The sequence below is a fragment of the Anas acuta genome, chromosome 2, assembly GCF_963932015.1.
Source record: "Anas acuta chromosome 2, bAnaAcu1.1, whole genome shotgun sequence".
NCBI lineage: Eukaryota > Metazoa > Chordata > Aves > Anseriformes > Anatidae > Anas > Anas acuta.
In genome coordinates, this window is record NC_088980.1 from 148087850 (window position 1) to 148109612 (window position 21763).

Consider the following 21763-nt stretch of genomic DNA (forward strand, 5'->3'; position numbering starts at 1 on the left):
GGCTTCGTGCTCTCCGTGGATTTTGTGTGCTGAGGTGAGTGAGAGCCAGGGTTTGATGAGCCCTTGGGATTCTTTAGGCGCTTAAACAGGAGAATGTACTCTTTGATAAAATGTGGCTCCTCCTTGATAAAATGAGCGGCCTGCCTGCAGTAGTGGGGTGGGTGCAAGTGACACCAGCTGAACATCAGGAAGGGCCCTGAATTGGGCTGGGTGGAGAAGGAGGTTTTTTATCTGCTTTCCGGCAGCTAAAAACAGGTGTTCAGTTGACTGGGAGTTGCCCCGAAGGCAGAGAAGAAGGATGCAAATGATCTGTGAAGCATAAAAGGAACCATCCGAATGCCCTGTTCTGCCACGAAGTTTGCCTCCACCCTGAGTGATTTGCATGGTGTAAGTTGTTCATTGGCAGCCCCGAGAAAAGGTGGGTGAGTCCAGCCTGAGGAGACTCTTTCGAACCTGAAGATCTTTCCAAGAGACAAAAACAGGCTAAGCCCAGAGGCCAGGGCATTTGCAGAGATAGGCCAGAAGATAGGTTTTGCACAACAGGGTGGGCTGCGTCTGTGCATTCCTGGCTGGGAGCTGGGTCCCTGAGAGGCTGGGTGCTCAGCTTTGGGCGTTTTCAGTGCTGAGTAACTGCTGATGATAACTGTCTGGCCCTTGGAGGTCCCTGGATGAAGCCTTCCTCAAGTTTTGCAATAGTTCAGATAAATCAGTGCCAATCCCTGACGCTCATACCAGCTTAAAACCTTCTTTAGTCAGTGCAGTCTGAGGACTGAAGGCCTGGTGCTGGGTTCCCGAGCTCCTTGCAGCACACTGCTGTGAACACAAAACACCAGATAGTTTAATCCTACCTGCGTGAGATTTTAGGCTGTACTTTCCTCAGTCCTGAAGGAATTGGGGTTTTACTCCGGAAAAGAGGAGGCTAAGGGGAGACCTCATCTCTCTCTACAACTACCTGAAAGGAGGTTGTACCAAAGAAGGTGTTGGTCTCTATTCTCAGGTGACAAGTGGTACAATTTGAGAAAACAGTCTCAAGATGCACCAGGGAAGGTTTAGATTGGACATTAGGAAGAATTTCTTCATGGAGAGGGTGGACCCTGTTCTGTTTTCTTCATTAAAACGGGCTGCCTGGGGAAACAGGGAAGTCCCCACAGTTGAAGGTATTTTAAGAACCATGTGGACATGGCACTAAGGGGACTTGGTAGGTCAGGTTGATTGTTGGACTTGGTGATCTTGAAGGTCTATACCAACTTAGACGATTTTGTGATTCTCTCATGCAGTAGCAGGACACAAATCTAGTATATTACTGTGGCCCAGCAAAGTGGTAACTCATTAAGGGGTGGCATCCCACCAGCGCCCCCAAGGTCTAAATCACAGCACAGCTGGGAGCCCTCTTGGATAGCACAGTGATGCTGAGCAAGGTAGGGAGTGGAGCTGAGCTCTTCCCATGGTGCTGTTATTCTGCACTTGCCAAATTTTACACCCAAACCGTGTCCCCGTGCATTTAATGAAGTTGATGTTTTTGCTATGATTTGGGTATGTGTCTCTTCTGGAAAACATTTTTGGTTAATCCCTCGCCCACGGATTCTCCTCGCTCTCTCTGTCTGCTGTACTTTTATTGCATTGCACTCTGTAGTCGTGTGTGCTGTCCAGCAGTGTGACGTGTCCCAGCTCAGCTCAGTGATGGTTTTATTGTGCTGCAGTCTTGTTTTTCCCATGTTAACAGGTACTTCCTCAGCCTCCTCGTAAGCCAAGACACTGCCTCTTCACAGCAACATTTAAATGTTTATTTACTTTGTAGGTTAGTCCTCTCCCTTTGTGATTTCACTGCATATGTGCAGGATATAATGATTAAAAAAAATCATTTGGGCTGTCTCCTATTTCAGACCTTTTTACTTCTCTAGAGTAGCCATGTGGGGTCATGGCCTCAAAATAAACTGGTCCAGCCTTGTTTGTGAACTGGATTGTGTGTGACCCATCTGGGTCTCGTGTGTGGGGTCTGGCAGGGGGCTGTGGGAATGCCTGGTGTAGGTATTGTTTTTCTGATAGGTGGGTGATTTTTATTTTTAGCTGATGCTATGTATATGTTATTTTTCAAAGGTAGAAGGTTAAGTACTGAAATGTACGTGTATTTTATGTGCATTCATGGTCAGGGCTAACTGCATATTGCTTATGTAGCATCGCAGAAATGTCATGTTTATGTGTTTCATGGCCATTTGAGCATTTTGACCATGTCTTCTAACCAGACCTAGCAGTTAAACATTACAATACTGCGATCGTAAACCTGACCCACCTCATGACCACAGCCTGGTATATTTATGATGATAACATCCAGGGGAAAGCAAACATATACGGATCATGTATACACACAAGGATAGTGGAGGGTGGGATCTGATTGTAAGGTGGAAGCTGCTTATGGAAGTGTCAAGATGCTGAGTATGGAAAAGCCAGATGTTTTCTGGTCTTTTTCTTAGGTTTTGCACCAGTGGTTTGTGCAATATTGCTGCTTCCTATTAAAGTTAACAGTGTCTTATTAAAATTAACAGTGTCTCATTAAAATTAAGTGTCTATGGCTGCTTAAATCATACATGTATGTGTGCAAAAACCTGCTCTCACAGGTGGTGTGTATCAGACTGTGTGTCTTTCCTCCCTGAGCTCATCCCCCCATGCCTTTGCCTTCCTCACCATTCACAGAGCTGCCCCCGGACCTTTGCATCTCCGTAGGGTCTTCGCTGCCTTTTCCTGGAAAGCCTGGGGACAGGACCAGGAAGGACTTGTTGGGGAGGTGAATGAGATCATCCAGACCTTGTCCATGGAAGGAAATGGAGCTGGCGATGAGGTGGGGAAGTTGTTAGGGATCAGCTGAACTGTCAGGGTCTGTTACAGCCAAGCAGGAGCCAGAGAAGGCACCTGAAACACTGCCCAGAAGGGACCTCAGGAAGTCTCTTGTGCTGCCAGTACTAGAGGGGAGCAACCAGAGCCAAGTCTTGAGAACCTTCAGGGATGGAGGTGTTATCTCTCCAGGTGACCCCTTCCAGCACTACACTGTCCTGCTCACAAGAAAGCTTTCCCTGGTGTCCTACACAATCCTTCCAGGCCACTTTGTGAATGTTGCACTTTTTTATGTTGTCTGTTGTCTTAGCTAAGATGGGATGTTCAAGAGTTTGGATGGAGACAGAGAGATGTCTTCTCTGGGCCACCTGTGGGAATCAAGTGATGGCACCAGTGGACACTGAATTCATCTGCAGATGTCTCCTCAAGACTATGCAACCTTGTACGAGGCTCTGATAGTAACTCTTTGTGGGAATAATGCCCCCTAGTAAATTGATCCTTTTCCAGAGAACCACATACATTTCTGATTTATGAAGCTGTGCATTGAAAACCAGTGTGGAGCTAGAGTAAGGGGGTGGAAGTCACGAAGGATTCATTACTAAATCTGTGGTGTATTGGGCTAATATCTGAGTGTTCTGGGGATGATGTTTTATAACCTTCACACTGATTCATACCTGCAATTCTATTGGAGCCTGTGGCCAGATCAGTATCAGCTCACTTGAATGTTGGTTCAAGGGCTGCATGTGACATGCTTCACAGGCAAGTCATACCAAAATCACTTGGACACAGTGCACTTTCATTGAAGGGGGGAATAACAAACAGGTGGCAAAACATATGAACTAGCAGCACTGCCAAATAGCTGCATGTGCTGGTTTTGGTTTCAGATTTTGTTTATTTTGCCTGAATTATCAACTGGATTCCTAAAACAAGAGGATCTGAGAGGCCTTCAACAATAATAGGTGGAGCTCATCTGTGGAGGAGAGGGTCACCCTTGTGACCAGGGTTTTTCTGCTCTCAGTGAGCCTGATGAGAGCTGTTGGCTTGGAATGAGATGAATGGGGATTTTGTAACTTGTCATTCCCTGGGGTCACGACAGGGAGAGCTGATGTTCCTGCAGATGGGCCATGCATAATGACATACCAAAAATACCTGTTTATTGGGTTGTGTCCTTCTGTGGGAAGACATCAGATACACATTGTGATGGGGATTAATTCCTTAGGCCATACTGTAAAGATAATGCTTTCCAGATGATCTTTTCCTGGAAAGATTTCCTATCCAAATGTAGGTCCAAAGAACATAAAGCTGATGGTTTGGGCTATTATATATTACTCCTAAAAACCTGAATGTGTGTTTGGTATTTTGGATAAACAGGTATAGTTGCAACCCCTTCCTTGTGAGCTTGCCAGTGGGGGTGCCCCTGGTGCAGGCAGGGCTGCCATGTGGTTCAGCAGAACCAGATGGAATGGGCTTTCATCGCATCCAATCACTGGAAAATCACTTACCTTGCAGGTTATCCTGGAAGGAGATGTCTGGGTGATGGGGAAGAATGGGTTATCTTGTTGAATTGAATTTTCATATGTCTTTAGTGGTTGTGCTAAAAAAAAAAAAATCTTGATGCTTGTTGGGATTCATTTTTTGTGTGTTCCTTGAGAGCACAAGAAGATATAGGACCTAGTTTTCTTGAGAGACTAGTGGTTGTCCATGTTTTAATCTTTTGTCTAATTGAAGGCTTTTAAACCATTTCATTTTCTTGAAGTGGGCAGGAGCCCAAGCTTGAGATTCTTTTGTTGCCACAAACTTCCTGTGTGACCTCGGGAAGGTGACACAGCTGGACACGTTCACAAGTGTGACTTGGCAGCCTGAACTCTGGCCCACTTGGACATGTTTGACCTGTGTGACTGTGCCAGTTAGAGCCAATGCTCTAAAACAAAACAAAACAAAACAAAAAAACAACCAAAAAAACCCAAACAATTTCCAACCTAATTTATTGGCAAGAGAGGGTACAAGTGATGCTCTGTAGGAGCCTTTTCCTCCATGGACTGTGGGAAGTTTCCAGGCAGTTGGCTTAGATGAGGAACAGCTGAGAGAAATAAAATGGTTTAGACTGGAGAAAAGGAGGCTGAGGGAAGACTTCATCACTCGGTACAACTACCTGCAAGGAGGTTGTACTGAGGAAGTCGTCGGTCTCTTTCCTCAGATTACGAGTGATAGTACTCACAGAGTCATAGAATATCCTGAATTGGAAGGGACTCACAAGGGTCATCAAGTCCAATCCTTGGCTCCACACAGGGTCATCCTAAAATCAGACCATGTGTCTGAGAGCGTTGTAGAAACACTTCTTGAACTGCCAGGCTCGGTGCTGTGACCACTGCCCTGGGGAGCCTGTCCCAGTGCCCGACCACCTCTGGGTGCAGAACCTTTCCCTAACCCCCAGCCTGACCCTCCCCTGTCCCAGCTCCATGCCATTCCCTCGGGTCCTGTCGCTGTCCCCAGAGAGCAGAGCTCAGCGCCTGCCCCTCCACTGCCCTCATCAGGGAGCTGCAGGCCGCCATGAGGCCTCCCCTCAGTCTCCTCTTCTCCAGGCTGAACAATTCAAGTGACTTCAGCCATTCCTCATACATCTTGCCCTTAGACCTTTCATCATCTTTGCCCTCCTTTGGACACCCTCTAACAGCTTTGTGTCCTCCTCACACTGTGGCACCCCAACCTGCACATAGTGCTGGAGGTGAGGCTGCGCAGAGCAGAGCAGGACAATCCCTGCCCTTACCTGGCTGGCGGCGCTGGGCCTGAAGCACCCAAGGTAGGGTTGGCCCTTAGGGCTGCCAGGGCACACTGCTGGCTCAGCTGCAACGTGCCATGGACCAAAACCCCAAATCTTTTTCTGAGGGGCTGATCTCCAGCCTCTTGTCCCCCAGTTTGTATGTACAGCCAGGGTTGCCCCTTCCGAGGTGCAGAATCCGGCACTAGCTCATGTTAAAATTCATATTATTGGTGATAGCCTATCTCCCTAATTTGCTCAGATCTTTCTGCAAGGCCTCTCTACCCTCAAGGGAGTCAATAACTCCTCCCAATCTATTGTCACCTGCAAACTTATTTAGTATACCTAGTATACTCAAGAAAATGGTCTCAAGTTGCACCAGGGGAGGTTTAGATTGGATATCAGGAAGAATTTATTCATGGAGAGGATGATTGAAGATGGGAACAAGGTGCCCAGGGAACCGGTGGAGTCCCCATCTCTGGACGTATTTAAGAGACACATGAATATAGCATTAAGGGATATGGTTTAGTGGTAGACTTTACAAAATTAAGTTGCTGGTTGGATTTGATGGTCTCTTCCAACCTTCAAAATTCTATGTTCCTAGATGAGATGCCTAATTTCTTGATAGATGAGATTAGGGAGATAGCAGTCCCTCCTGTAAATTTCTGTTGCTTGTATGTCAAATGAGTTTAATGATACAAATGAGTTTAATGATGGTCCTTGCTTTTTTGAAATTGAGGGTAAATACAAAATGTGGAGCTGCTGCCTGGCTACAGCAGTGAGTGGGTGACTGTGTTTGAGATCACAGGCAGTGATGGTCATTGCCGCAGGCAGCATTTTAAAAATGCCAGCATGCCAAGTGTTAATGTGTACACTTTGGTATCTCATGATGAACTGATGAGTTCAGGCTTTTAAAGCAATTTTACTGCTGCACGCCACCACAAACCTTTTCATTTAAGATGTTCCTTTCATGAAGCTTCAAATAGCACCCACGTCGGACTGAAATCGAAATCTCCAGGAGAGATTAGGACAATTTCACTTGAGGTTTTTGTTGTGGTTTCTTGCAGGAGAAATGAAGAGGGTAAGATAACCAAGGTCAGCACCTCACTTCAAGCTGCCAGTTGGGCTCCTCGTGGGGAAGAGGTATTGAGTTACCATGTGTGTGTAATTTATCCATTGTGCTGCTGACCAAATAATCCAGTAAAATGGCAGCAAAAAAGATGGGAAAATTATGAAAACTTTTTGCTGTAAACTGAGCTGACAAAATTGCACTCAGAGTTGTGTTTGGGTATCAAGTGAAACATTCTCTTCAGAAAGTTCTGGAGAGACATTTTTATCCAAAGTTTTGCAGAAAAGTCACAGTGCCCATGAGGTGTGGAGCAGAGCATGTCTCTTCACACGGGGTCATGTTGATCTGGGTCTTGTTGCTCTTAGTGTTTTGGGCACACTGATTCTGATTATGGTTTGCATTTATTACTACTCAATATATTTTTTGTCATTAAATTTGATTAATTAGTGTTTAATATTAGGATATCTTTTATAAGAGCTACTACTACCTTGTACTTACTAGCCTCACTTTTCTAGTAAAGTTGCTAAATGCTTCCTAGCCCTGGGATGCACATGTGTCTCCTTTGACGTCCTTGGGCATGTTATCCAAGTGCAGATTACAGGTGCTGACAGCCCTCTGACCCATTTTCTTTTGTTTGCAACCTCATTTTGCACTTTAACTTGATTTTTATGAAATAATTGAACTAAGTACAGTATTATTTTAGTCTAATTTATACGCATTTGACATTATTGACTTTTTTGCTTTATCTGGGTTAAGTCTCAAGGATGACATTCCAGCTTTCTCTGCCAACATTGCTTTTTGTCTAGTTAATATAGAATTAGCCTTAACAGAGCGAGTGGATTTTGAAAAGTTATTTCTGACCTTCTGCTTGTTTTTGCCATGTCAGAACTGCGTGTTTTTAAGAAAATCACACTTCAGCAGAAGGCTGCCTTCAACAACACGCTAGAGCACTGTGTGATGCCAAGGAAATCATTTGCTGCAGAGCCCCAATATTGCAATCCTTGTTTTTCCTGGGATATCTCCCATGGACCTTCTGGCTGATTTTTCTCTCATGAGATCAACTTGATCATCGTCTGCTGTGGTATGTGGGGCTTCAAGCCAAGAATATCCATTATTTTTGAAACATGATTATTACTGTTCAAAATAGGCTTTTTTTCCATGATCTTATAAGATTTTACCACATCTCTAATAAGCTAATTTTATCCCTGCTTTGGCATCTGTACTCCTTGATGTTATTTTGGTGTGTACTTTATATATATCTTATACATAGCTCTGTGCATGCATGCATCACTATATGTGATTTATATACAGCCTGCCTTGCCTGCGCTGTGACAGGGAAATCATTCTCACTTTTGTGGTGGGGGTCTTGGGTCAGATATGTCAGGGCCATTGCCAGACCTCTCTGTGAACTGTCCCAGTTTGCTTCCCTTCATCCCCAAATGAAACCACTGCTCCTCCCAGGCAAGAGAAGACAAGAACCATCTGCTGCTTTAGCTATGTGCATGTGAGGGGTGCGTGGGCTTTGTAGCTGCAAGGTGGAAGCCCCCAAATCTCCAAGTTACAGGTGTGTACAGACTTGGGTCCACAAATGCCTTCCTGTAGTCAAAGCAGAAATGGGGAAAATGGCTTTAAATACTGGGATAAAACTGCCCTGAAAGATGAGGGGAAATGTGCTGGACCATGCCTGGAGTGACTGCTGTAGCACAGGTGTAGGTGAAGGCTGAAGGCAGTGGTGGTGGGTGGAGGAGAAGATCATCAGGGAGGAACTCTGCATCAGATGTGAGACTTGAAAGGAAAATCCTGATTTGGATATTGAGATGGTTAATGGTGGTAAGTGGATCCCCCTGTTGCTTCTTACATTCCTTACTTTGCTACATTTTCATTATTCACGCTGTGGGTAAAACCAGGGATCTGCAGCCCAATAAAAAGACTTAAGTTGTCACAGTCTGAAATTGGGTGCAACCATCTCTTCTTCCCTCTTGTCCTCCATCCCCAGGTCTTTTAGGATGGGGAATTTTGAATGGATTTTTGTAGAGAAGGAATCTCCTCCTGAGGGAAGGGGTGAGGATGTGTTTTGGTGGTGTATGTCCTAGGTTCACACGCACAAACTTAATAACAAAGGAGGAGGAACCCAACAAGCCAATGTGCTTTTGGGGCAGAAAAGGAACCAGATGTAACCATGGGGTCAAGTTGTGGGAGAAAACTGGACCCTAATGTTCAGCTCCAACCTGAAAGAACCCATGAAGCAAGATGGCCACTTAATTGACCTATCTTTTGGTCCTGTTTGGAAGAGGATGTTCTCATTGCATGAACATTAATGACCTTTATGGTCTCTGCACTGTCAGCATCATGTCTGCAAAGGAGATGGAGACATCGTCTGCCGTGACCGTGTCAGTTTTACATATTTGCATAATGTAAACCCCAGTGAAGCTGAATTGTGACAGGTGTCTTTGTAATAGGCAAATAGAGGTTTACAAGAAGCTCTGGAGTTTCTAGACTGAAAACATGAAAACAGACACTTAAGATGTTTGTGGTCTAGTGTGAGGAGGAGGGTTTGTTTCTTTGTGACAGTTCAGTTTTGGGAAGAAGATAAGAAGATGAAGTTATTATTTATTACAGTAAATTTACCATGTACTTTCACGGTCAGTTTTGAGGTTGTCATCTGAGGCAGATGTTATGCCCAACATAGGGGTCTTGGTGGGCTTCAATTTTAGCTAGATTTTACATCAAATTTCTGGACTGCATAAAGATGCAGCTCTTGCTTTGAGGAGTACTGTAGCTTGCTACCAGTTATTTGCATTAATAGCATTGGTGGACCTCCATCCTCAGTACTGGGGCTGTTACTCTTTCTTGATTTGATTAAAACACCATTTTTCTACAAAAAAAAAAAAAAAAAAAAAGAAAAGAAAAAGAGACCTTACAGTTTGATACAGGCCACAAAGGTGTTAAAACATTGAGCCTGAGTTTTGTCACTTACTGTCACCTTCTTCAGTGAGAGCTCTGCTGATGATAAAAAGGTTTCAGCAGTGTGAAATTGCTGAAGGAAAGAAAACACTTAGAAGTTTCAGCTTAATAGTCACTCAAACCATAGCTCGTTCTGGAAGGGTCGGTGTATGTGTGGACATGAGTAAGCCTTCAGAGATCAGTGTGGGCTGTATCAGACAGAGTGGGGGTTTCCCAGGTTAGACCTGAAGCTCTCCAGTCAAGAGTTCAATGTCATTGCAGCTGCCTCTACAGGAAGGCTTTGGCTAATGCTGTGCGGCAACAGCTGTCAAAAATGGGTATTATTCCCTCAGCAGACAAAGCTATAACAGGAAAAATGTCTTGTGTCAACCTGGCCTTTGAAATTCAAATGAGTAAGAGCAACCTCACTTTTAAATGTCATCATGTGCTTTGTGTGCTTTCTTCATAATTTGGTTGCTTGCCTTTCTGTGGTTACTGCATTGCAAGGCTTTTACTTCAAATGGTGCTTCAACAAAGGGAAAGGAGAGGAGAAAGTGTTGTGTGGGGAGTCCTGCGGGGCTGCTGCCCAGCTGGAGGTTGTGCTGACCCCTGATCGACTCTGAAGCATCAAAATAAGCATTTTGTTCCTCTAAAAGCCCAGCTGATGATAGAAATACCTGCAGCCTTGTTTTCTTTCATCATAAAACTTGGGGGAAAGGTGTGTGAAGGAGCATTGCCAACTTTGTTTTGCAGCATTGCTTTTTTCTGTACACTGCGGGTCCAATTTAGGGTCTTTTTGTGCCTGGCGTGCAAGGTGGGCTCTGGTGCTGCCAAAACGCCTTGAGGTTGGCTCATATCTGTGTTTATTACCTTCTGCATGGTACAGTGCTGGGGTTTGCAGCACCATGCAGCTCCGTAGTGGACATCTGACCCTTCAGACTGAATCCCAAGGCATGTGCTGAGCCATGACTGGAAGTGGGGATGTCCTTCTGTGGAAAGCCGGTTACGGAAATGAACTGTGTTATTTTGGGCAACACCATGACGAGCTTACTGGTAGGGAGGTTTCTGCTCTGTCTGCGATTAACCCGATGGTGACAATAAGAACAGAACAAAAAAAAAATCATTAAAAGTGAACAAAAAACCCGGAAGGATGTTTTGGATGCCAGAGGATGATCATCCACATAATTTAATTGTTTTAAGCTAATCCAGTGATTAGTTCAAGTTGGCTTTACAGAATCCTGTCTGAGCAATGGACATTTCTGTGGAATTAATCAGAAAGAACTGTGGTTCCTTTTACCGTGTGCAAAAATAGCCCTCAGACTGAGGACAATGTGTAATAGCAATGACTGTAGCTGTTGACTTTAGCCAGAAATACATAGCCAGTAAAAAATAAAAATAAAAAATCTGGAAATATCTCAGAGGCCTCTGAATCTCTGCTGTAAACCACTTGGAGCTTTATTGCGATGGGTGGGTAAGGGAGTTGAAAAGAGTAGCAGGAGTTTTGGGACGAGGTCCTGAGGTCAGATCCATGCTGTGGGATGGGATGGGATGCGATGGGATGGGATGCGATGGGATGGTTGTGTGTATGCATGGGAGTAGCAGACCCACAGTGTGTCAGTCCGGGGCTTGAGGAGTGGTTTGCAGAGCTGGGGACAATGCTTGGTCAGTCAGTGTACCATTGATGGCCTTTTACTTTGATGGGATGGAGGGTCAGTTTTGAAAAAAAAGAAAGAAAAGATTGTGGGCACCTTTTCCTCCATTTATTGATGTTGAAATGCTGTGTATCCTGTGTTTCAGGTGATTTAAATCTGCCTCAAGGGTCAATGCATGGTGGTTCAATGAAATGCGCCGGCTTTTTGCAGAGGATGAGGCATTGCTAATCCAAACCACATGGGTTTGGCTGGGTGTGGGGGGCACTGCTCGGGGTGGATGGGGCAGCTGCCCTACACATCTCCCCTGGTTTATGGCACAGCCAATGCAAAATGCAGCAGCTGGGATCTGCACAGCAGTGCTCACACAATGGAGGAAGTGGAATTTGTCTTGTCAGGTCTCTAGGAAGGGGTGAAGTGAGCAGCAGCGTGTTCCCACCTCTTCTCAGCACCCTTCACCTTGCAGACCTCATATTTTGACACTTTCAAATTGGTGATGTGCAGAGGGCTTTCCGCTCTAAGCATGGTTTTGCTAGTTTTCAGCAAAGTTTTTCCCCTCCCTCTGCTTTCAGCATATTACTTTTTTAAGGGCATAAACAGCCTGGTGTTGTGGGGCAGGCTGCTGGTGCTGGTGCTTAAAGGATGTGGGGGCACAAGCACTGGGGGATGCTGCAGCAAACACCACAGCAGATGGAGTGGGGCCTCCCCGGGCCGAGGTGAGCTTCACCCTCATGTAATGATCTCAGCTTCCTGCAACCCCCTGCTTGTATGGGTTAGTGTCTTTCCCACCCTACAGCGCCATTTGTGGGGTGAAGTCACAGTGATACTGATCCCTACAGCCTCTTCCTGCAAGGAGCCTGCCCACAAACTGCTTTTATTTAGCGTGGCAAAGCACAGGTTTGTAAAAGGGCTTACGTACTGCAAGTCCGTGCCAGCTCGTGTATTGTGTTAGTAAAATAAATGTTGTCGTCTTTTGAAGGAAGGCGTTGAAAGCTGCCCTAGCCCGTTACAAACGGCCGGTGTGTTGGGTGACGAGCTACCGTCCCCTTTTCCATTTCCTTCTCCACTTCTCTTTCCGTTTCCTTTTCTGTTTCTATTAATAATGTTAAGTTTTTCTGCTTCATGCTTCTTTAACGTTTTGTTCACCTAAACCTTTCAAGGTGTGTGTTAACTTGACTGAGTTTAAATGCTTTGCCTTTGCTTTGTTGAGAATCGCACGTCGTTTGAATGATTGCTGTTATCTCAGTTTCCCTGTGTCTTCTGGATGGCTGCTTTTGATTTCAAAGGTACATTTGTTGAAAAAAGGAAGATTTCCACAAAAATGCTTGTAGTTGCACCTCTGACTCTTTCACACAGGGTTCCTGTTGAGCAGCTGTCCCGTTTTACTGAGCAGCTGGAGTTGGAGGCTCATTAAAGGAGCAGGAAACCTAATTTCATTTATTTCTGCTGCATGCGTGTGAATTTGGGTGTGCGCTACTTTTGGGTGTGCTCTGCAGGGAAAATGTGTGCTTAATGTGGCTGAGCCTCCTCCTTTGTAAATGGAGAATTGATCCAAATTTACCACTGGGTTTTCTTTAAGCTCTTTGAGAACATTTGGTAAAGGAACTTACTGAAATCCACACTTCTGCTTCGGTTAGTGTTACCCTGGGGGTGAAGTGCATCTGATGTGGTCCTTCTGGGGATGAGGTGGGGATGAGAAGGGTGCTGGGACCCCCATGACATCTTTGGCTGTTGTGTAGTCTTCAGCTTGTGTAGTCTGTTGCTTCTGCCTCAGCATTTTCCCCCTTCTCTCCTTCCTTACACTCGGGCAGCTCACTTTCCAGTTACACTCAGGCAGCTTTCCAGTTGAGGCTGCGCAACCCCTCTCTGTGGGTGCCTGGATGGAGAACTTCCCACCCACCTCAGGTGCTCCTGAGTGCTCCTAGGTCTCCCCCAGGAGGCTGCACCTCTTCTCCCTCAGTGCTCTCCTCCCTTCCACCCAGATTTCTTCCCATTTCCCAGCCCTACAACTGGTGTGGCCGGGGTAGGAGCATCCGTGCAGCACATCAGCACATCACAGACTCAGACTGCCACTCCACCTTCCGCAGGGATTTAATCAGCAGTGCCTGATCTCAGCCCAACCCTCACCTGCTGCCTGTGTTGCCCTCAATGCACAGAGGTGGCAAACAGGCTGCTTCAAAGCTTCAGCATCACCTTTTCCATGTGGGGGAGCAGGAACCTTTTTTGGACATGAATTTGCAAATGAAGGCTGGTGGAGGTGAAGTCTGAAGCTTTTCCACAGTGTGCTGCAGGAGCATGCCTGCTTCATGCCTCCTTCATGCCTCCTTCACTTGCTTTCCTTGTGGAATTCAGTGAATGGAAGTTACAGGCAGCACCCAGTTGGAGAGGAGACGTGGTTTTGCTGGGCACCGTAGGTACTTCCCATTGCATCAGTGCCTGTGCGTCCTGCAGGCGCAGCCTTCGCCCTGTCGCTGCCGGCCGGGCAGGCACCAGGCTGGCTGCTCCCATCTAATAGCTGGAAATTAAGGCTGGGAGCGAGTGAGAGCTGCTTGGCAGCAACGTAGAGGACTTATGTGATGGAGCAGAGGCTGAAACTCAAGGGAGAAGATATTCCTACACATCAGGGCTGAGTGCGGCAGAGCACGGTGGGGTACCTCCATAGCCTTGCAGGGTACTTGTGTACTTTTTCAAATGGTTGAAGCTGAAACCCCACCAAAACAATTTCCAAAGAAAATGGTGTTAAAAAATAATAATAATAATTAAAAAAATCAAAGGTTGGAGTGTTTTAAGGTCTTTACAGCTACCGCAGCCCCTGCTTGGGGACTGGCCCTTGGGCAGGTTGCAGTGCTTACAGGGCAGGGGGCTGGGGAGAGGAGGAGTTAGAGTGGGTTAAATTCCAGAGAGGGATGCGGAATTACAAGAGTTATCCTTGGGAAAGGTGGATCTGCAGGCATTCGGTGAAAGAGCTGAGAGGAGGGGGTGGATTAGGTGAGGGCGTGGATTCCAGGAAAGGGTTTATTTCTTAGATTGCAGATGCTTAATGTTATTAGCATCCAAATGGCTCCAGCTGGGCTTTGAAGTCAGCATCTCATTGAGAAGTAAAGAGCAAAAGAGGTGTGGGGAATAATTTATTTCATTTGGGGCTGGTGAATGTATTTCTCTGCAAGACCTCTGCAAAAATGTATTTTGCTGCAAGAGTTAGCAGCAGGACTGTACGTGGTTTATTTTGGGAGAATTGTTTCTGTGAAACACAAGGCATTTATCACTTTTTTTGTTTGTTTGTTTTTTGGTCTTTTCTCTCTCAATACTCAAGCTTGATTTATGCAGAAGACAGCAGAAAGCCACAAAACTAGAGCCTCAGTAATTTCTTTACACCCACCATTTCCCAGCGCTCTGGATTGGAAACCAACCTCGGCAGCTGCCGACTGTCTCGTCTTTCCTCCGTGTGAACCTGCTTCTAGGGAGCCAGCCGGGAGCTGCAACACTTCCCCCTTCCATCTCCTTCACAGATCTGGCTTTCACGACCATTACAACCAGTTCCTGCCCACAGGATGGCCCAGCAGCGTGCCTTTGATCCAGATCAGACGTGGGCTTCTCCGTGGGATGGGTGCCCATCAAGTCCAACCATCAACCTGACCTACCAAGTCCCCCGTGTAGCAGCGTGCCCTGACTCGTCCCTGCTGAAACTGCCCCACTCCCTGCCCGGGGGCTCTGCTTTTCTGGGTGCCTGTTTGGGGCCATTGCTGATTCCCGGTGAAGTCTTTCCACCAATTCTGTCTTCCACCCTACATCCCTGTGTTTGTGCCCTACAGCTGCAGCCACCACATCGTCCACGGCAGCTCATCTGGGGTGGGACATACAGCATGGTGAGATGAGTTAGGCACTGGTCCCAGTGAAGTGTAGTCTGAGATTGGAGCTAGGAAAGCAACACCTGTAATTTTGGTTGTAATTTGGACAATGTCAGAGCCCTTTCTGGCAAAGAGCATTTCAATGTTTTAACAAACAGAAGAGGAAGGGGAATATGGAGCTTGGAAGGAGTCTCCTGCTGTACTTTTAGGAGTAATGGGCGCTCCTGGCTGCCCTGCACCTGTGACATGAAGGGGGTTAGAGCAGCTCTCTTGTCTGTTCACTCACTTTCTTTCCCACTTATGTGGTCTGTGCAATTTTGAAAGCATTTTGAATGCATTTTTATCCTCTTCTAGACTAAGTGGGTGTCTTCTCTTTTTTTCTTAGCTGGTTCATTCATGCAGAAGTAGGGAATAGTGAAATATTATGGTTTTTTCCTTCTGAAAAGAGATAAATGTGTTTGGTAGTGAGAACTGCTTTTGGTAGTTGTCTGAGTCAGCTTGAAATTCTGAAGGAAAATCATAATTGTTCCATTAGGACAAGATGCTTGCAAGCATCTTGCTGAACAGGCCAAGAAGCTCCAAACAAAACCAAAACAGAGACAAACACCATTCTTTCCAGCTATGAAATTTGCATCTGATTTGGAGTTTTGGTTATAAGCAGTTTCCCAGAAAAACAAAATGAGCCTCTTATACATACATTATGCCTTCCCTTCCTCCTCCTTCTCCTCCTTCTGCTGCTCATTGCCTGTGTGCTGGGCTGTCACCCTTCTGCCACCAACAAGGACAGCACCACTGGTGACCTCTGTCCTTGCACTGACTGCAGCACTCATCCAGCCACAGCTCACTGTGCTGTTAGAAAGGGGAGATGGGGAGAGGCTACCGGATTTTTGGCTGTGTTGAGTTGCTAGACTCATGCCGTGTTGTGTTGTGGAACTGAACTATGAGTTTCAGCCCATTCTGCCTCACCCGTTGGGATTGCATCCATGTGATTTATAGGATGAAAAAGTGTTTTTTTCTTTGTTTTTTTTTTTCCCTCTCCAACTGTGTCAGGAGTTCTGAGGTATAGAAGGTCATTAATTTTCTTATTTTCTCCCTCAAACTATATTGAAACTAATTCCAGGCCTCCATAAATAAATACAGCATAGGGCAAAATTTTATTTCAACAGAAGGGAAAAGTCCGGTACGCCATCAGCTCCTTCTATTTCAGCGCGTGGTTGTCTTGTCACCCACCTACACCTAGAAATATGCTTTATTCTTGTGTGTTTACAGAGGCATTCGAGCTCAACGTGATCGAGCCTGGTGGTTGCTGGGATGGTTCGTCAGGCACTTCCAGGTGCCATCTGTACACAAGGATGTTGGTGATGTGGCAAATGGCTGTTTTCACATGGCTGTTGGACTGGCCTTTTGATGATCACCTAGGATCATAAAGCCTTTGTACATTCATATTTATCTTTGTGTTGGCTGCATTTCAACTCACTTTCTTCCCTGTGAACAAGTTCTATTCTGTTGAATAAACCGTTCCTCGCAAACCATAGCAGTGAGGTCATTGCTGTTGTGGGGGTTTTGTTTGGGTTGGGTTGGGTTTTTAGCAGCTGTTGCCACCCAAGGGTGGATTTCCCTTCATTATACACCTTCTAACTGGTTTTCCACCGTTCTTACCTTGTGGATTCCTAAATATTTTTGTTTATTTTGTGGAGGTGTGGGATCCTTTCGAGGAACTTTATGTCTCCTGACAATAAGCTTGTGTTTCTTAATAATTTTTCCACGAACCTAAACAGTATGGTAACACAGGTCCCCAAATTATTCCCAAAGCAATTGGCGTGAAAGCCACCATTCAAACAAGGCAGTGTTGTACACTTGTTCACTTAAACCTATTCTTTCTAGAAGTTATTAGCTATGGCTATTAGGAATTTTCTGGATCATAGTGAATTTGTAACCCTTCATTCTCATGTAACTGTTGTGGAGGACAGAATCAAAGGTCTGCTGGGCATCCACTCGGGCATATGAGCTTGGGCAGAGCACTGTGTCTCCGTGGCTTTTGTCTTAAGCTGGACTGAGTCTGGTTGACCTTAGTATGAGTGGAGCAAGCCCAGGTCTGTTTGCACATGTCTAGGTAGACATGTTCCACTAGGATCTGGTGAAATCCCTGCTTCATCTGCTCATCAAAGCCACAGAGGGACCCATTTGCCTTTTCTGTACCTGCGGACTGTCTAGCATTGGATATACAGAACCTGCATGGCTGTAATCAAAGCTAGCCTGATAATGCCTGTAATGTCTAATTGTTGTGTTAATAAAACAAAGGGAATTGTTTGTGTTCAACCAAACAGAATCATGCTTTTTCTGAGAAGCCAGTGTTTTCACCTTTGGAGAAATCCTGACCAAAAGTTCTGGTAGCTGACTTAAAGAACAGGTGAAAAGCACAGGCTCTTGCCCAAAAAAACACTTCCATGTGCATGTTTGTAAACCTTCTGGTATGAGCCAGGAGAAATGCTTCCTGCTGGGGGCTGTTGTTGGCTGCATTGTGGGCTTGGGGGAAGGCAGAGCAACCTCTGCATGGCTCAGGTTGATCCCAAATCTGCAGAGATGAGGCCGAGTCCCAGCAATGAGCACAAAAAGTGGCAAGAGAGCTCTCACTTAATTTCTAAGGTCTGCCGTGTCTGTGGTTTGTGCCTGGCTTCTCTTGTTACTGTGTCAGTTCAGGCCAAGTTCAAATGAAGGATGGGCGAGAAGCAGGAAAAGGAGAAACAAACAAACAAACAAACAAACAAAAACAACCCTGCTGATTGCGGATCTCCTTTTTGTGCTACAGGACACTGGTCTCATGTGGCTATCAGATTGTCACCAGGCAGTGATCTGGTGGCTGGCACCAGGTGCAACACTCGCGGCTGCAGCACTGGCTGGATCTGCCCCAATGGTCTTGTGAATGAACTGGCCATGCAAGCCTCTTCTGGAAAGCCACAGCCAAGGGAAAGTCACGTCCACGTGGACTTTTTTTTTGTTGTAAATGTCTACATATCTGCTGAGTAGTGTCCTCAGAGACTTGCAAAGCTGGTTTGCTGTGAATGCCAATGTGAGAGCTGCCCGGCGTATGTTCCTGGCCAGCTGGGTATCTCCTCCTCTCCCTGCTCTTGGCCAGACTTCTCCAGCCACGTCTCGCTCTGCAGGTTTGGCAGATGCCTGCCAAGCAGTGTCACTTGCTGGTCAGGACTCCTGACATGACTATTCAGGGGCATTTTGGCTGTTCTGCCATGTGAATGCAGAGAGGAGTAAATGCTGTGTTTGGATAAAAATCCTGATGTGTTTGCAGAAGCTGCAGCTCAGCATGCTCATGCAGCATGCTCTCTCCTCCTTGATGAATGTGTAGCTCTGTTTGCTTGTTTCCCTCTGTGCTGGGTTGTGGCTGAGCTCCTGCCTTTCCAGGGTTTGATAGCAAAGGTAGTATTTTGTTCTTCTACATGTACAGAAAATCATCATGGGATGCTTTCCGCATTACCAAGAGCGATGTGTCAAGAGATGCCTATAGGAACAGGTCGGAATCTGTGTGCTGCGATTTAATTGAGAACAAATATGACTTTTTGGTACCCAGATGCAGCCACAGTAAGGCACCAAAGTAGAAGTCAGTTTTGTAAGAGTGAGCAGCAGGTTGTGGGTAATGCAGGGCATGGATTATGCCTTGAAAGTTAGGGAACTCTCGAGTATTGAGGTAAGGAAAGAGGGGAGCCTTGATAAGGTGAAGTGGGGTAGAGAAATGACCTTTGTGGTCAATGTACTCCTTGGTCAGAAGAAGTTACATTTCTCAAGGAAGGGTAGTTGTGTTGGCTGCAATGTGAGAAAAAAGGGCTTTGGTGGCAGCAGGAGATTTGGATGCTGGATGAGTGAGCATCCAAAGGATGTCCCAAGACTATTTTGAACATAAGGAGACCAGTCTGGAGTAGAGAGAAAAATCTTGAGTCGTGTGTGAGGCGGAGAGCTGGATGCGTGTTTTAGTGGAGGTGAAGGAGAGGTGAAGAAAAATGGGACCATGGCTGAAACCCACAGGAGGGAAGCCTGACATGGGACTGGGGGATGATAGAGAGGTAGGACGGGAGCAAGGCAGGGAGGGAGAGTTGCTGGAGTTTCTGAAGAGATGAGAGGTGGTGGTGTCAGAGGCAGGTTTGAGGAGCCAAGGTTGGGCAAAGCAACATGTGGATTCTCACCTTTGGCTAAGGAGCCACTGAGTTTTTCAGTGAAACCATGAACAAACAAATGCTATTATTGCTTCCAGACCCAGACAGGATCCTCCGCAGAAAGACCCGCACAGGTGAAAGGTGAAAAGGTTTGGGTGTAAAACGATCAGCATCGGCTGTGTGTGTGCCAGGGACCCGTGCTGCACCCGTGCCCAGCGAGGTGCTGCCACGCATTTTCTGTCCCATCCCTGCACACTTGCAGTGGGATCCTATTCCCATAAAATAGGCATGTGCTGACGTCTCCGCCTGGTTACACGAGCTGGCTCTGGAAAACCTCAGCTCCTAGATTACAAACATAGCAGGGCTCTGTCTGCAAAGGTGTAAGGTTACAAAACACACACACTCACGCAGCTTAACCAAAACCGCCTCGTTTTTTAGCAGTTGTGAGGGTTTATTCACTGCACAGCGGCAGAGGAATGCAGGAATGCGAGTAGCGTTAAACCTATTCATTTGGCTGGGGAGGCATCTCCTCTCCCCTGCTCCAGCCTGCTGAGCTTTCATGATAATTGCACCTCCTGGCTGGCTGAGCTGGCTCGCTGCCGCCTGCCCTGCCCCTGCTGATGCGGGTGGCACCGCTGGGGCCAGGAGGAGGGAGAGGAGGTGGTTGTGTCGGTGTGGGGCTCTCCTTCACCCTGCTTCTCACCCTGCTCACCCCTATCCCCAGCTCCTCTCCTTGGAGAGCCACCTCCTGACTCCAAAACGCTTTCTGTGTTTTCCCAGGGAGGGGAAATCCACCTCCCCTGCAGCCCTATAAATGGCCTCAGCTCGGGTTTGGATGTCTCCTGCTGAGCACAGTGTGATGGAGCCATCCATGCCAAAGAGCCCATCCTGCAAGCCATTGGCCACCCTGCTTTTACAGCATTGCCACAGTGCCTGGGTGGAGTCAGGGCCGGGAGGAGGTGGGCAGCCATCCCCTAGCTCCCCTATATCCTGCTGGGGAACTTGTGTTGCTTTTACTTATTTATTCAGTGGTTCTGATTAACCACCCCCAGATGCATCTAACGATATCCTGGCATTTAAAAATTCAATATCGATCCCCAAAGCCTCGTTACTTTAAAAATGAAAGGAGAGGAAGAAGAAGAAGAAAAAAAAAAAGAGCAGTAATTTTTGTTGGCTCGTTAAGAATTCGAAAGATGCCATAAAATCGGCTTTTCGGTTTATTCGCGCTGCCCGTTCCCAGGGGAGGAATGTGGTGCTCTGCACCACCCGCAGCTGCTGCCGTCGCCACTTCCAGCCCCGCTGCTGAAGTTTCTGGTGAAGCCAAAGGGCCTGGGAAGTTTGGGAAACCGGTAATGCCGGGTCCGTGCTGCGAAGGTGGATGCTATGCGTCAGCTGCGTGCGCAGGCTGACAGATCTTGCTGCCAGAAGTGAGCTGCCCTGGGGACAGTCATGCTGTTGGTGTAACAGCAGCAGCTGGATTTGAGCCCCAGAGACACGGAGAGGTTTTTATTTAAGGTCTGTGTTTAAAGGACACTTCTTTAAAGGGTCTTTGAAGTCAGTTGAGCCGCTAGTGGGGAACACCAAGGTGTCCAGTGCTGCACAGTGCTGAGGGGACAGTCGTGCCTGAAGGATGGTGTTAAATGAGTGATGCTTCCCTAGCTGGGGGGCAGCCACAACACAGCATTTACACTTCTTATTTCTACTGGGAAATTTGAATTAAACTCTCCTTTCCAGCCCGATGGTTGTGCACTGGCCCTGGATTTCGGATGCTCAGTGCTTCTGTATGCAGTGTCTGGACTTTGCTGCTTCCTGCTCATGCTCCATGTCCATACAGTGAGAGTTGGGGCAGAGGTGGTCCTCCATACTCTGTATCAGCCACACATTCGTTTTTGGTCATGGGTGTCACTAGGAGTGAACTCCTGTCCAGTTTCTTCTTGGTTAAGTTGGTGGACTTCTCTGGAGATGTGACCTTTGGAGATGACAGCCTTGGTTGCTGTGAGTTTGGACGTCACCCTTAGTGGCTTTGATGGTAATCCAGGGGCTGGACAGTGCTAACAGAACAGTGGAGACAAAAGAAAAAAAAAAAAAAAAAAAAAGAAACAAGTCATATTATTCAGTCCATCGTCTTAGCTGGGACAGTGGTCACAGATTTCAGCCCGTGGGACAGCAATGGCAGTGCTGTGCAGTGCAACCCTTTGGGACCTCCTGTGGGAAGGCAGCGTGGTCTGGTTGATGGAGGTGGTGGATCCATGTGCCAGACTCTTGTGCAGCCAGTCCTGTCTCCTCTGCTCCCAGTGGGTAGCTGGGCAGTGTTGGGTGGGTTCCCAACCTCCCCAAATTGCAGCTTCTCCACCAGCAAGGTGACAGCTGATAGGGCTGAATTCAGCTTTCAAAGTGCTTTTAAGTCTCTGGAGGAGACTTAAAGAGACACAGGAGAGGGGTGGAAGAAGGGAGAGGATGCAGGTGTCAGGAGTGTAACCGAGAAACCTTTTTTCATCCTA

The 21763-nt window shown here is 46.7% G+C and overlaps 1 long non-coding RNA gene across 10 annotated transcripts in view; it reads left to right on the forward strand.

Annotated features, from left to right (window-relative positions):
* LOC137851482 (uncharacterized) overlaps positions 1 to 16625 on the forward strand; it is an 88794-nt gene extending 72169 nt beyond the window's left edge. For 8 of the 10 annotated variants that reach the window (XR_011093233.1, XR_011093226.1, XR_011093227.1 and 5 more), the window contains one exon: positions 14562 to 16625. This is a non-coding gene — a long non-coding RNA (uncharacterized lncRNA). Of the gene's footprint in view, positions 1 to 6654; positions 6731 to 7542; positions 7738 to 14561 lie in introns of all 10 variants that reach the window. The other 2 variants (XR_011093231.1, XR_011093230.1) reach the window with 2 other exon arrangements.
* Positions 16626 to 21763: the final 5138 nt, after the last annotated feature.